The following is a 15,382-nucleotide window of genomic DNA, read 5'->3' on the forward strand; positions in this document are numbered from 1 at the left end:
TCAATGGATCTATAGTAGTCATTAGATTCTTCCTTGCAGATAATTTTTAAATCCAAATTTGACAATTATGGCATGATGGGGTTCAAGCCCGAGTACCCAGACTATTACCTCGGTCTCTGGATGATCAGTCCTATGAAATTATCACAAGACCAACGCAGAAAGCCATAAAAGCTGATCTTTAACAATAAAATGTCTTTTCACCAAAACTGCCCTGGTATTTTCCATGAGCCTGACGCTACAATTGTCTCTGGTCAGTAAAAGCTGCTACATGGGGGTTGATTTCACAACCCCGGTATTCAAATGGATCGATTTGTTTGAAGGTCCCGATGGTGGTATTGGGGCACGTTCACCCAACAACAGTCACTGCAGCACAGACAGAACAGTATGAATGTGAAAGAGAGTGATAGATTGAGCATTGCCCCAGAGAAATGGGAGGAGGGACGGAAAGGAGGTTTAATGATCGTGGGAAGGAGAGAAATCTCCGACAACGGGTGTGTTTGAATCCTGATATATGGAACGCAGAGATGTAAGAGAGCGGAATTTGAAGGTAAAACAATTAATTTCTTAGCATGTGTCACAAAAAGGACAACGGAGAGAAAACTTAGTGCCGGTGTTTGGTTTCAAATCGAGGTTGCTGTGGTCACAATGCAAAATACCGACAACCATGATCACAGTAACCACAGAACAGGATGCTTGCAAGCAGCAATAAGTATACTAGCGGAGGAAATGTTCGGAAAAACAGCAAATGTACTCAGCGAACAGTGACAGACATGTGGGAACTGAGAATGAGCTGAATCTTTCAGTTCGATGTCCTCAGAGGCTGTGGAGATCCCTTGAACGAGAAAGTTGAAAACTGAGATTGATCGATTTCGACAAAACATCAAAGACTCGGGAGACAGTACAGGATATTGTTGAAATGTTTGCTTCAACAGCATTTTAGCTTAACATCGGCACAGCCGCCCAGATCCAACTGGAAATGGGGATGGGAATGAGTGCGCAGAGTTACTCTCTGGCTCCAGTGATGCAATAGGTGAGCGTCCTGTCCTTCAGTAATGGTATAGAGGCGCAAGAAATTCCTCGGTTGAGTGTGCTTCTGCTCAAGGGAATGGTTGTCCCCGTTTATACTATCATAGCGATTTCCGGTGCATCTTTCTAAGACAGCTGAGTGGCACAAGTGGAGCGTGATGAGCCCTTAACTTTGTAGTGGTGGGTTTAAAAGATGACTTTGCTATTTGGATCTGTGTTTCCAACACTGGCGGTGGCAGCTACATTTGCTCGCATCTGCTCAGTATCAGTTTCTTCCACACAGTCAAGGCTTCAACCTGGAGAAGGTGGTGTTGGGGTGATATTTTAAACTAGTCATCCTTGGCGACTGGAACACGGAAAAGGTGATGTTTACGTTCGACGAATAAAACCTGAAATGCAAGCCTGACCTCATGAACAGAGATCATGATTTAAATTTCCTGCAATCTCATTCATTCATGTCCCTTATGCAGTGGATTCAACCATCTTCACCCAGTCCGGCCTACAAGAGACTCCAGGACCAGAAAAAAAATGAGCTGACCCTTAATTCAGGAATCCCCATCATGTGGGGAAGCAGGCTTGTCGGCCCTTCCAGTTCACACGGTACATCGGAAGCGCATCCCACCAGACCCCAGGGTATTACTTGGCCCATAAGCCTGCATTTCCCATTGTTGATCCCTGTAACAGGCACACCTTTGGTCAGAGGGAGAAATAAAAACGCAAACACACAGAGAATGTGCAGACTGCCCACAGACAGACAACCGAGGCTGGGATCGCACCCAGGTTTGTGGTGTAGCCAGACAGCAACGAACGAGGGGCGAAAAATAAATGTTGTCCTGACCAGTGATACTCACACCCTGTGGGTGAATAAGGAAGAATGAAAACACATTAACAACATGGAAAACGGGATTTGTATCTGTGTGGACACAATTTGAAAGGATTGTTCACCCTGTGTAGAAAAAAGGACACTGATACCACAGAGAAAGCAGGGCAATGTGGGAACTGCTGGAAGGGATTCAATTATCCACAGAAATGGAAACTCATTTAATCAGTAACACTGGGGAGAGGCCGTTCACCAGTCCTTGTGTGGGAAGGGATGACTGATCAAAACAACCTCCGAGACTCCAGCAGGATTACATATCCCATCAGGTGTTCGATTATATTGTCAATGCTGTTGTTAATCCCAACCAGATATTTGCTCCATAGCGTCAATCATAGAGTCATACAGCATGAAGGCATACAGGCCCGTCAGTGCAACCAATCCATGCTGAACATACTGCCAAACTAATCTACTCCCATCTGCCTCCTCCTGTACCCGTTGAGTGGTTATAATGCCCTTGTAGTTTTATTACTGTGTTGTTAATCCAAAAAACCAGGTAATATTTTGAGGACAAAGAGTTAAGGTCCTGGCATGACAGATGGTGGAGTTTGAATTTAACAAGCACCTGGAATTGAAGAATCTCGTGATGACCTAAATCAGTTGTATGGAAAATCCCATCTGATTCACTCATACCAGTTCGGGAAGCAAATTGTCATATTCAGCTGCTCTTTCCCACAGGAGACTCCAGATGGATAATACCGCGGTTGACTCTTAAATGTCCTCTGGGAAATAACTGATGTACTAGGCATGAATAAATTTATTTTAAAAATCCCACTTTCCCATTCATATTTGGAATCAATTGTCCATTAAATGTTGCAAACATTCCCTCATCCATCACTTCCTCAGAAAGTTAATTGCACACGTAAAACACCTTCCTTAAAAAAAGCCTCACATGACTTTTTTTTAAAAAAACTCTGTCTTTTCATCTTAAACATATGCCCTCTCACCTTGAAATCCCCATCCTGAGAAAAGGCAGCTATCGTTAACTCTAACTTGCCTCTCAATAATTCATAAACTTCTATCAGGTTGCTGTGGTTCTGTTCGCCGAGCTGGAAATTTTTGTTGCAAACGTTTCGTCCCCTGTCTAGGTGACATCCTCAGTGCCTGGGAACCTCCTGTGAATCGCTTCTGTGGTGTTTCCTCAGGCATTTATAGTGGCCTGTCCCTGCCGCTTCCGGTTGTCAGTTTCAGCTGTCCGCTGTAGTGGCCGGTATATTGGGTCCAGGTCGATGTGTTTGTTGATGGAGTTTGTGGATGAGTGCCATGCTTCTAGGAATTCCCTGGCTGTTCTTTGTTTGGCTTGCCCTATAATGGTAGTGTTGTCCCAGTCGAATTCATGTTGCTTGTCGTCTGCGTGTGTGGTTACTAAGGATAGCTGGTCGTGTCGTTTCGTGGCTAGTTGATGTTCATGGATGCGGATCGTTAGCTGTCTTCCTGTTTGTCCTATATAGTGGTTTGTGCAGACCTTGCATTGGATTTTGTACACTACATTAGTTTTGCTCATGCTGGGTATCGGGTCCTTCGTTCTGGTGAGTTGTTGTCTGAGGGTGTCTGTTGGTTTGTGTGCTGTTATAAGTCCTAGTGGTCGCAGTAGTCTGGCTGTCAGTTCAGAGATGTTCTTGATGTATGGTAATGTGGCTAGTCCTTTGGGTTGCGGCATGTCCTCGTTCCGTTGTCTTTCCCTTAGGCATCTGTTGATGAAATTGCGAGGATATCCGTTTTTGGCGAATACCTTGTACATGTGTTCCTCTTCCTCTTTTTGCAGTTTTGGTGTGCTGCAGTGTGCCGGACTGACAACCGGAAGCGGCAAGGACAGGCCACTATAAATGCCGGAGGAAACACCACAGAAGCGCTTCACAGGGGGCTCCCAAGCACTGAGGATGTCACCTAGACAGGGGATGAAACATTTGCAACAAACATTTCCAGCTCAGCGAACAGAACCACAACAACGAGCACCCGAGCTACAAATCTTCTCCCAAATTCTGTTAGGTCGCCGTTCAAACCCCTAACCTAGAGTGAAAACAGTCTCAACTAGGAGACAGTGAGAACTGCAGATGAGAGATCAGAATCCAGAGTGTTGTGCTTGGATGGACAACAGGTCATGCAGCATTTGAGGAGCGGGAGAATCGACATTTCGGGGAAGAGCCTGATGAAGAACACTTGCGCAAAAAAATTATTCTCCTGCTCCTGGGATGTTGCCTTACCTGTTGTGGTTTTCCAGCACCCCGATCTCGAAGCGGAAAATAGTCTCAGCCTTTCCAGCCTCTCATTATAACTCAAACCTTCCACACACAGCAACATGCGTGCATACTTTTTTGAACCTGCTCCAGCTGAATAATATCATTCCTACAACTGGGCGACCGGAACTGGACATAATACTGCAGAAGAGGCCTCATCAATGTCCTGCAAAGCTTCAACATAACGTCCAGACTCCTATACACGAAGGACTGAACAATGAAGGGAAGTATGTTAAATGCCTTTGAACCACCTTATCTGTAGGTGATGAAAACTACAAGGAATTATGCACCAGCACCCCGAGCTTCCGTGTTCTCCAACACTACGCAACTTGTTGTTGTACCAAAATGCAATACCTTCCATTTATCCAGATTGAATTCCATGTTACATTTTTCAGTCCAACGACTCATTGGATGAAGATCCTTTTGAAACTTCGATAATCTTCCTTACTGTCTACAATTCTGGCATCGCCTGCAAACCTACGAATCATGCCTGCAGTGAGTTCCACTGTTTTCTCATATAGATCAATGATTCATATTTACTTGTAGTGGCCGTGATTTAGCAGTGTGCAGATCATACAACAGTTAGTCATGCAATTAACAATGAGGAAGAAAGCCGCAGACTGCAGGGAGATATTAAACAATTGGAAATGAAAATGGTGAAGGAAATTCATTCCAGGCAAGTTGGTGATAGTGAAGCAAGTTCAAACTTCAAACCAGCCACCCTCTCTCCAATTGTGGCACTCAGCTGTCTCAGTAAGCTGCACTGTAGATTGCTATAAACGGGAAAATAATTTCCCTTCTGCCCCGCCTTTGGCCAGGAGCACTCCCAACCTCGGAATTACTTGCGCCTCTAAACCGTCATAGAAATGCTGTGCATTCACTGGTTGTGTCACTGGAGTCCTCGAGTATCTCTGCGACCTCATTCCCATCCCGTCTTCCAGTTGGATCTTCGCGACTGCGCCACTCATTTCCTCAGATTCTGGGGCTGGGAATTGGGACTATGTGGCAGCAGTGGTTACTGCCTTGTGTGTGTGTGTCGGGGGGAAACTGGTAAAGTAGCCGATGTTAAACTGCATTACTATTGAAGCATACATTTCAACAACACCTGCACTGTCCCCGGAGTTTTTGATGTTTTCGAGAAATCTATTTATCTCAGCCTACAGCATATTAATAATGGAATCACCACAGCCACTGGGGGAACCGATATTAAACGGTCAGCCCATTCTGAGTTCCCACATTTCTGCCACTGTTCGCTCATCACTGATATTGTGCATTTGGTGCGCTGCCTAACATTTCCTATGATACTGTACTTATTGCATCCTGTCAGAGTGCGCGTCTGTGGGACGCCGTGATCGTATAGTGGTTAGTACTCTGCGTTGTGGCCGCAGCAACCTCGGTTCGAATCCGAGTCACGGCACTAATTGCTCTATCTGCCCCAGTTTTTGTGAAAAACGAAGGAATCAGTTGTTTTCACATGGTAATTTTCTCCAAAGGTGATTATCTTTTCCCTTCAAATTCTGCTCGCTCACATCTCTGTGTTTCATATGCCCGAATTCAAATCCACCCGTTCTCAGAGATTTCTCTCCCTCCTTCGATCACTAACTGAACGTTCCGTCCCACACCCCCATTTCATTAATTTAGAGATGCCAGTGTTCGACTATGGTGTACAAAGTTAAAAATCACACAACACCAGGTTAGAGTCTAACAGGTTTAACTGGGCACTAGTTTTGGGAGCGCTGCTCTTTCATCATGTGGTTGTGGAGTCATTTCCTATTTCATTAAGGCACTGCAGAATCTTACACTGACTCGCACATTGGTACTGTTCACTCTGTGCTGCTGCGGTCACTGTTGCTGGGTGAACGTGCTCCAACCCCACCATAGGGACCTGCAGACCAGTTGCTTCATTTGCTTACCGCTGTTGTAAGGCCAATCCTCAGGTAGCAGCGTTTACTGATCGGGACTTGCGATTATTGGGAGTCAAGCTCAGGAAAATGACACAGGACAATATCGAGGAAAAGTGACTTCATTGAGAAAGATTAGTTTCACGGGTTTTCTGCAATGGCTGAGCACTATTACCACTGGACTGTTAATTCAGACAATAAGCAAACGAACCAGGGACCCGGGTTTGACTCCAACCATGCCAGGTGTTAGAATTGAGATTCAATATATATCTGGAATTACGAATCTAATAACACCTATACATCCATGGTCAACTGTTGAAAAAACAAAACCATCGGGTTCACTGACGTCCTTTGAGGAAGGAACCTGCCATTCTTACCTGGTCGGGCCTCAATGTGACTCCAGACTCACTGCAATACGGTTGAGTGTCAACTGCCCGCTGTGCAAATAGGGATCACAATCAATACTGCCGAGCCAGCGACGCCCTCATACTGTAACAGAATAGGGAAAAAAAGTTAATTCGGCTCTAGCTAGATTACTGTGTGCAGTTCTGCAATTCACAGTATAGCAATGATGTGATCGCACTGGGAACGTTGCAGGAGAGATTCAATGGGATATTGTCTGGGCTGAAGAGTTTCTGTTATGAGGAGAGATTGGACAGACTGGGGTTGTTTGTCGCCGAGCAGAGGAGATTGGAGAAGATATGACTGAGATGTACAAAATAATGAGGGATATGGATAAGATCGACTGAAAAAAGCGTTTGTTATTGATGGAGGGATCGAACACTGGGGCCAAGAGATTTCGGGAAAAGGCAGAAAGTTTTGAGTAGATGTGCGGAAAGGGTCAGAGAGGTGGAAACCCTTCCAACCTGAAAAAAATTGAGATGTTAATTTGTGATGCCAAAACATATAAGACTATAGGCTAAACAATGAAAAACTTGATTCAGGTCGTTAAGCAGTTGTGTTGGACAAGTGCAGCCACAACAGGCTGAAGGGCTTCCTTCGATGTTTTTGTCCTCCACAGTATCGTGGAAAGTGTCCCCTCCTGTCACAGGGCTCAATTCTCCGCTGGGGGCATCGTGAAAGTTTTAAACCTGCAGCTCTGTTCCCCAGTGAAAGTTATTAATGCTTGGCCTTCCATTCTCGATTGGATATGTCACAGGAAGGACAGTGCTGTCTGAATCAGCTGGAGAAGGACTGCAGGTCCTGGGGCAGAGAGCGTCAGTGAAAGTGCAAGCACGTAATTTCTGTAAACTGCACATTGTGTTTGTGTTGCAATGAAAACCATTATATAGAGTTGTTCCTGACTGATGTGTTTACTTAAAGCAGGAATCTGAGTAAGAAAAAAGAGTAAACTCACTCAGATCCGAGTGCAGAAACATTTCCGGCAGCACTAATGAGGATGTACAGCGTAGAACCGCGTTTGAATGCATTGAATTCGGGTTGACGGGGGCAGCTTGCTTTCACTCGGCGGAATTACCAGTGTGTAAAGCCATTACACATGATACAGATAGTGTTCAATGTGATGGTACATTTGCTCAGTGGGTCGCACTGCTGTTAAGTCTATAGGTTAGGTGGATTGGCAATGCTAAATTGCGCTGATGTGTCCAGGGAGTGATTCAGTAAGTTAAGTGAATTAGCCATGGGTAACGCAGTGATAAGGTCAGCAGTCACACGATGCCAGGTTTTATTGCAGCAGGTTTATTTAAAATCACAAGCCAGAGGCCTGCAGTGATAGAGAGGGGAGCTAGGTCTGGTTGAGATGCTGTTCAGAATGTCCCTACAGACTCGATTGGCTGAATTGTACTTTCTGCCTTGTAGAGAATCTGTGATTCTATCAGAGAGGACACTGCCAGCTTTTACTGGGGAGCTAAGGCATGAGAGATGATGCTGACGGCGTTTAGTGGGGATGTCATTTTAGTTATTTGTGTTTTGGAAAACTTGAAACTGAACCAAGGAAAACCGAATGCAAGTTTTCCAGGGTATGTGAGGTTTGGAGAGGGTAAATAGGTGGTAAATTCACTATTTCAAGTTCGTATATTTCTGAACGTCAGGCTTTCAAAACCATCGATGTAGGACAAAGAAATGATGGGAGCAGAATTTCTGTCACTCAGAGAATCCGTTTCCAAAATATTTGGAAAGGCACATTTAGAGACACACAAGCAGTGAGTTTTTTCCAGGAGAGAGACAACCTGTGGCTGGGTAAAAGTGTAAAAGTGGGATGTGGGAGTGGAAGGTGCGAGGAAACAATGTCTAATTTGGACGACTTCAGATATAAAGAAATATCGCAAACGTATGCAGCTGAGTAAGATTCAGCAAAAAAAAACCTCAGAGTTTTGAAAGATTTCTATTAATATTTCACATGAAGCATTATAAATGGAACTGAGCAGATTTTGTATATTGTCAAGGAAAGAAATTCCATAATGAATAGGATGTGACCCGTCTCTTAGAGATCGATTTCCTGCTTTAATCCCAAGGCTTAAAGATGGGACGACAATCGCCATGATGTTGGGTTCATTTGTTACCCACTGAAATCTGCCAAAGTAACTGAGCATCAAAACTGGCATCTTGCTTTGTACTTTAACCTTCTGTTTTCTCATCAGTATTTTCTTTAAGCTGGAATGAATTCGGAGCAAAATTCAATACAACATTAAACATTTCAATCATGTAAATGCAATTCACTTCCGATCATTGCAGTGAACAAAGTGAAGATGCAGCAAAATTAATAAAATGAAACGAACAACACCGCATTTCCGGGAATTTTACCCACTTCAGGTTCATCCATTTGAGAAAGTCCTTCGATCTAAAACATCACCTTCACTTCTCTCTCCGTATATACTTCTTCACGTGAGAGAGAAACTGTCTGAAGAAATTATGCGTCAAGACTAAATGTATGAATGTGACGGGAATTACATGTTTGCTGGTTCATTCTGAGACAGTACCGACTCGGAATATATCAAGGACAGGGTATTCCTTCCAAGGACGAGGTCAATTCCTTGGATTTTGCTGATATTATTATTCCACTGAAAGAAGAAACATAATGGTGTGAATTCGATTCTGCTCAGGGAATTTCTTCTCCCCGAGGTGCACCATATGTAATCTTGATGTGGTTATATGTGAGCCCCTTTTCCATGGACTTAAGTGGCCCAGAGTTTAACGCGTCAGGTTGCTCTTTCATTGTGCATGTGTGGATTTGAATCCTACTCTGGCTATTACTTCTATCAAACGCAGCTGTGGTTTCCTTTGTACCTCGCATCTTTAGGATACACTTGATGGAGAATCTTGCTCTTGTCCTTCATTGTATTGGAGATTTGTGATAAATTGATACCTCGTCAAAGTTGAAATAAAGCAATTTGATTCTGATGTAAGTTAAATTGGGATAATGAAAAGGAGTGAAAACGTTTCTTTCCACCTTTCATTCCATCTTGACTTTCTATGAATTTACTTCGAATGAAAGTGAAACAAATAAGGAGAGATTGGGTGCAATAGTTTATCCAGTGGGATTGTGAATTTTAATGTAACATTCCACACAATTTTCTGATCAGTATTTCAAACACTCAATTGGAATTGGAACCACAGAAAACTTTTCCAATGAAACAAAACTTCCATTCTTTCACAACCTTTTGCTGTGTGAATCATACCGAGATCCATCATGCAGCATGACGCCACGTTGGCAACAATATAAGATCCACCAATTTTCTTTAGCAATCACAGCGTCTGCACATACCCATCTGCGGTGTGCCCAGTGCCATTTGTTGTTTTCAGGCCACAGCACATTTCTTGGTCATGAGCTTATGAGCCTAGTTCCTGATCTGTCTGAGCAGTTTGGAAACCTTTTCTATCACTTCATCCCATCCCCTCAGAATTCTAAATTTATCAATAAAGTAAGGCGTTAGACAAAATGATGTAGGATTGGAAGTGGGCCATTCAGGCCATCGAGTCTGCTCCACCATTCAATGAACTCATGGCTGATCTGATAATCCTCAACTCCATTCTCCTGCATTGCCCCGACAAAGCTTCATCGCCTTTCTGGTTAAATATCTATCTGTCACAGTTGAAAATACACAGCAACGCAGCCTCAACAACAGTTTTGGTCAGGAGTTCCACGGATTCACTGCCCCTGAGCAAAGAAATTACTCTCCATTTCTGAATTAAATTGGCAATATCTAATTCTGAGTTCATGTCCTCTGGTGCTCTCCTCATACCAGAGAGTAAACCACCTGCCCGTAACTACCCTGTCAAGATTCCATGAATATTGAACGTGTATAAATATGATTACGTGATTATAGAGCTGCACTCCGCCTCCTTTGTTTCAAGGAGAATAATCCCAGCCTAACCAATCATTCCACGAAGCTCCATTTTCTCCAGTGTTGACAACATGTTCATGAATCTCTGCTGTTCCCTGCAGAATCCTTACATATTATTAAGGCAGGTGGAGACATTTATGCGAAGAAATGTTTGAAATTTCAAGCACAGACGGGAATTGGAATTTGAAATCAGACAGCGACTTGAATCAGATTGGTCTACACGAGGACGAAATAGAGTAATGATAACTCTGGCAAATGAGGATCTAATCATATCCCACTGATATTCAATGGCTTTACTTAAACCAAATTATCCCGTGTAATTGTCCACAGAGCTAGTATTTAGAAAAATAAACAGATCGAAACTGGCTATATAAACAATTTGACAACAAAAACATGTCCTTTGGTAGTCATTTTTTGATTGTAAACTCAACTTGTGTCTCCGTGAATCGTACATCGTTTGCAAGGCACAAATGAGACGTGGAACATAACTCTCTGCACTTGCTTCAATGGGTGTAACTTCAGTAACACTTAAGGAACTGGACACGGTCCACGAAAATGCAGTCACTTGATTGTACCCTCTTCAATACTTGCAATATTCATTCTCTTCATTCGAGGCACAATTGCCACAGAGTGCACCAACTACAGGATGCACTGGAGTAAGTCACTTGGGCATACTTGACAGAACCTTCAAAGCTCAACAGCTCGACTGACTATAAGCACAAGGTTGGAAGATGCAACGAAACGCCACCATTTGCAAGTTCCCCTCCAAGGCCCATAGCACTCTGACCTGGAAAGGAATCAGTGATAAACTCATTGGTGAAACAGTCTTGATGGGCAAAGTTGCATACTTCAGCCTTCCATGTTTTATCTTACAATTTTAAACAAAATGTTTATTTGGTGACCTGACTTGTGCTCAGTCCTTTAGCTGTTCCCGAAACTGGTAGTCGCTAAAGTGGTCAACAATAGAAAATATCTGAAAACCCTCTCAATCAACTGATTCCCCTCAAGATTAGAATGGTGTTGGAGAAGCGCAGCAGGTTCGGCAGCAACTGAGGAGCACAAAAAATGAACATTTCAAGCAAAAGCCCTTAATCAGGAATGAGACTGAAAGCATATTGGATGGAGAGATAAATGGGAGTGGGGCGGGGCTGGGGAGAAGGTAGCTGAGAGTGCAGTAAGTGGATGGAGGTGGAGGGTGAACATGATATTTCAGAGATGAAGGAGTAGTGGATAGGTGGGAATGAAGAAGCACAGGTGCGACAGGTCAGGAGGACGGTGATGAGCTGGAAGGTGGGAACTGGGGTAAGGTAGGGGGTGGGGAAATGAGGAAACTGGTGATGTCCCAATTGATGCCATGGGGTTGAAGAGTCCCGAGGCGGAAGAGGAGGATTTCTTCCTCCTCGCATCGGGTGGTGAGACAGTGGTAATGGAGGAGTCCCAAGACCTGCATGCCCTCTGGAGAGTGGGAGGGGGAGATGAAATGTTTGGCCATGAGGCCACTGGGATTGATTCTTGTGGGTGTCCTGTAGATATTCTCTGAAGTGCTCTGTGAGAAGACATCCGGTCTCCCCAATTTACAGTAGACCACATCGGGAGCAACGCACACAAGAAATGACATGTGTGGAAGTGCAGGTGAAACCTTAATGGATGTTGGAGCCTTGGAAAGAGATGAGGGGGTAGATGTGGGCGCAGGTTTTGCAATTCCTGCGGTGGCAGAGGAAGGTGCCGGGAGGGAAGGTTGGGAAATTGGAGGGCGTGGACTTGACGAGGTAGTGACAGAGCGAATGGTCTTGGCAGAAAGTGGATAGGGCTGGGGAGGAGAAACTATCCCTGGTGGTGGAATCTGTTTCGAGATGGCGAAAATGCCAGCGGATGATGTGATTTATGCAGAGGTTGGTGGGAGAGAAGATGAGGACCTGGGGGGTTCTGTCATTGTTAAGGTTGGAGGTTTGGGGTTCATGAGTGGAGGTACGGAACATGGATGAGATGCGTTGGAGGGCATCTTCAACCACATAGATTGGGAAGTTCCGGTCTTTAAAGACGGAGGCCATCTGGTGTGTTCTGTGGTGGAACTTGTCCTTTGGGAGCAGAGGGTAAAAACAATGACTGCAGATGCTGGAAACCAGAATTTAGATTAGAATGGTGCTGGAAATGCACAGCAGTTCATGCAGAATCCGAGGAGTAGAAAAATCGAAGTTTCGGACAAAGCCTTTCATCAGGAATACAGGCAGAGTGCCTGAAGAATGGAGAGATAAATGAGAGTAGGGTGGGGGTGAGAAGAAAGTAGCATAGAGTATAAAACACACCCGATATCCTCCTTGTTTAGAGACCGCAATTTCCCTTCCTACGTGGTTAAAGATGCCCTCCAATGCATCTCGTCCACATCCTGAACCTCCGCACTTCCACAAAGACTGTTCCCTCCGTGACTACCTGGTCAGGTCCACGCCCCCAACAACCCATCCTCCCATCCTGGTACCTTCCCATGCCACCGCAATAATTGCAAAATCTGCATCCACACCTGCTCCCTCGCCTCTATCCAAGTCCCCAAAGGAGCCTTCCACAGCCATCAAAGCTTTACCTGCACATCCACCAATATAATGTATTGTATCCGTTGCTCCCGATGTGGTCTCCTCTACATTGGGGAGACTGGGCGACTCCTAGCAGTTCGCTTTATGGAACATCTCTGGGCCACCCGCACCAATCAACCACACCACCCTGTGGCCCAACATTTCAACTCCCCCTCCCACTGAGCCGAGGACATGGAGGTCCTGGGCCTCCTACACCGCCACTCCCTCACAACCGACACCTGGAGGAAGAACGCCTCATCTTCTGCCTCAGATCACTGCAACCCCAGGGCATCAATGTAGACTTCACCATTTTCCTCATTTACCCTTCCCCCACCTCACCCCAGCTCCAAACTTCCAGCTCAGCGATGTCCCCATGACTTGTCTTACCTGCCTAACTTCCTTTCCACCTATCCACTCCACCCTCCTCCCTGACCTATCACCTTCATCCCCTCTCCCACTCACCGATTGTACTCTATGCTACATTCTCCCCACCCCAAACCTCTTCTCATTTACCTCTACAGCCTTCAGGCTCTCTGACTGTATTCCTGATGAAGGGCTTTTGCCCGAATCGTCGATTTTAGTACTCCTCGGATGCTGCCTGAACCGATGTGCTTCTCCTTTGGGAGCAGATGCGATGGAGGTGGAGGAATTGGCAATATAGGATCACATTTGCGCAAGAGATGGGGTGGGAGGAGGTATAATCCAGACAGCTGTGGGAGTCAGTGGGTTTATAAAAAGTGTCAGTAACACTGAACTCGAGGGATATATTCCCCCCCACCTCTATCCACTTTTCACATAAACTGTTTACTGCACGACTACCAAGTCAAGTCCACGCCCTCCAATGACCCACCCTCCCTTCCCGGCACCATCCCTTGCCACCACAGGAATTGCAAAATCTGCACACACATCTTCCCCATCGCAACCTTCCAAGGCTCCAATAGATCCTTCCACATCCAACAAATGTGCATCTGCACTGCCACACATTGTATTTATTGCATCTGTTGGTCTCCTCTACATTGGGGCCAACAGACACCTTCTCGCAGAGCGCTTCAGTTAACATTTCCAGTACACCCGCAACATTCAACCCCAACTCCCCATAACCAAACACATCATCCCCCCGCCCCCCCACCCTCCTCTCCCATGGACATGCAGTTCCTGGGCGTCCTCCACTGCCATTCCCTCAACACCCGCCACCTCATCTTCCACCTTGGGACCCTTCAACCCAAGGGCATCAATGTGGTCTTCACCAGCTTCCTCATCTCTCCACGCCCACCTTATCCGAGCTCCAACCTTCTAGATTGGCACCATCCTATTGACCTGTCCCACCTATCTATCTTCCTTCCCACCTATCCGCTCCACCCTCTCCTCCGACCTATTACCTTGAAGCCCATCTTTATCCACCTATTGCACTCTCAGCTAAATTCTTCCCAGACCTATTCGTCCCGTTTATCTCTGGAGAGGCTCGCAGCTTTATTCCTAATGAAGGGCTTTTGTCCGAAATGTCATTTTTTTCTGCAACTGGGATGCTGCCTGACCTGCATTGCTTCTTCAGCACCACTCTAGTATTGATTCTGATTGCCAAAATCTGGAGTACGTACTTCCGTCCAAATGATTCCCTGTCCATTGATCTTTAGCGATCGTGAATTCCCACTCCATGATCTCTTTGTCCGTCAACACCACACAGAATACTCACTGTTATTGTTTCTTCTCCCCAAATTCATTAACATTCATTGATCTGGATTCAATCCCATTCAGCATTTTACCTTTCCACCTGATTGATACATCCCTGCAGTCCCTAGCATTCTTCACCATCGTCAACTACATGACCAATTGTTGCATCATCAGCAAAGTTCTAAATCATGGCTTCTACAACTAAGTCTAAACCATTTATCTACATCAGAATACAGTGGCACTCCACTGGAAATACGCATGCAAACAGGGTTCATTGCTGGTTGGGATTAACAATTGCAATAACAGCGGAATCGAACTCCTGCTGTCATTTGTAAAGATGCTGGTGACTCTGCCAGTTGTTGTCGTGAGGGATCACTTCTCACATATAGGAGTGGTGAATGACCTATGCGTACTGTGACTGAGTAAATGAGTTTACACCTCAGACGGCAATTGAATTCCTTCCTGCAGTCATCCCTTGGCCCTGACCTCTTTGCGCTGTGGGTATCCTTGTGTCTATTTAGTTTGATAATCAGTTGAATTCGAGTCCACACAGACATGATTCCCACTTCGCCTGTTGTCCGTGCATTTTTATTCTTCCTTATTCTCCCACGGAATGTGGCTATCATTGGTCTGAAGAGCATTTATTGTTCATTCTAATTCACCTCGAACTGAGTCAGAGGGCATTCATGGCTGAACCACATTGTTGTGAGTCTGGAGTCACATGTTTACAGGACTCATTACAGTCGGCAGATTTCCCTTTCGAAGGGACATGAATGAATGAGTTTTCAGCAATATAAAG

At 45.1% G+C, this 15,382-nt stretch overlaps 1 non-coding gene across 1 annotated transcript; it reads left to right on the top strand.

Annotated features, from left to right (window-relative positions):
- The first annotated feature begins 5,485 nt into the window (after nt 1-5,485).
- trnah-gug (transfer RNA histidin (anticodon GUG)) lies at nt 5,486-5,557 on the top strand. Its single transcript has one exon. It is a non-coding gene; the product is annotated as a tRNA-His (tRNA).
- The last annotated feature ends 9,825 nt before the right edge of the window (nt 5,558-15,382 follow it).

This window comes from Chiloscyllium plagiosum, unplaced genomic scaffold (genome assembly GCF_037043375.1).
Source record: "Chiloscyllium plagiosum isolate Xiang-an unplaced genomic scaffold, Cpla_swu_hap1 HiC_scaffold_42, whole genome shotgun sequence".
In the NCBI taxonomy this organism is placed as follows: domain Eukaryota; kingdom Metazoa; phylum Chordata; class Chondrichthyes; order Orectolobiformes; family Hemiscylliidae; genus Chiloscyllium; species Chiloscyllium plagiosum.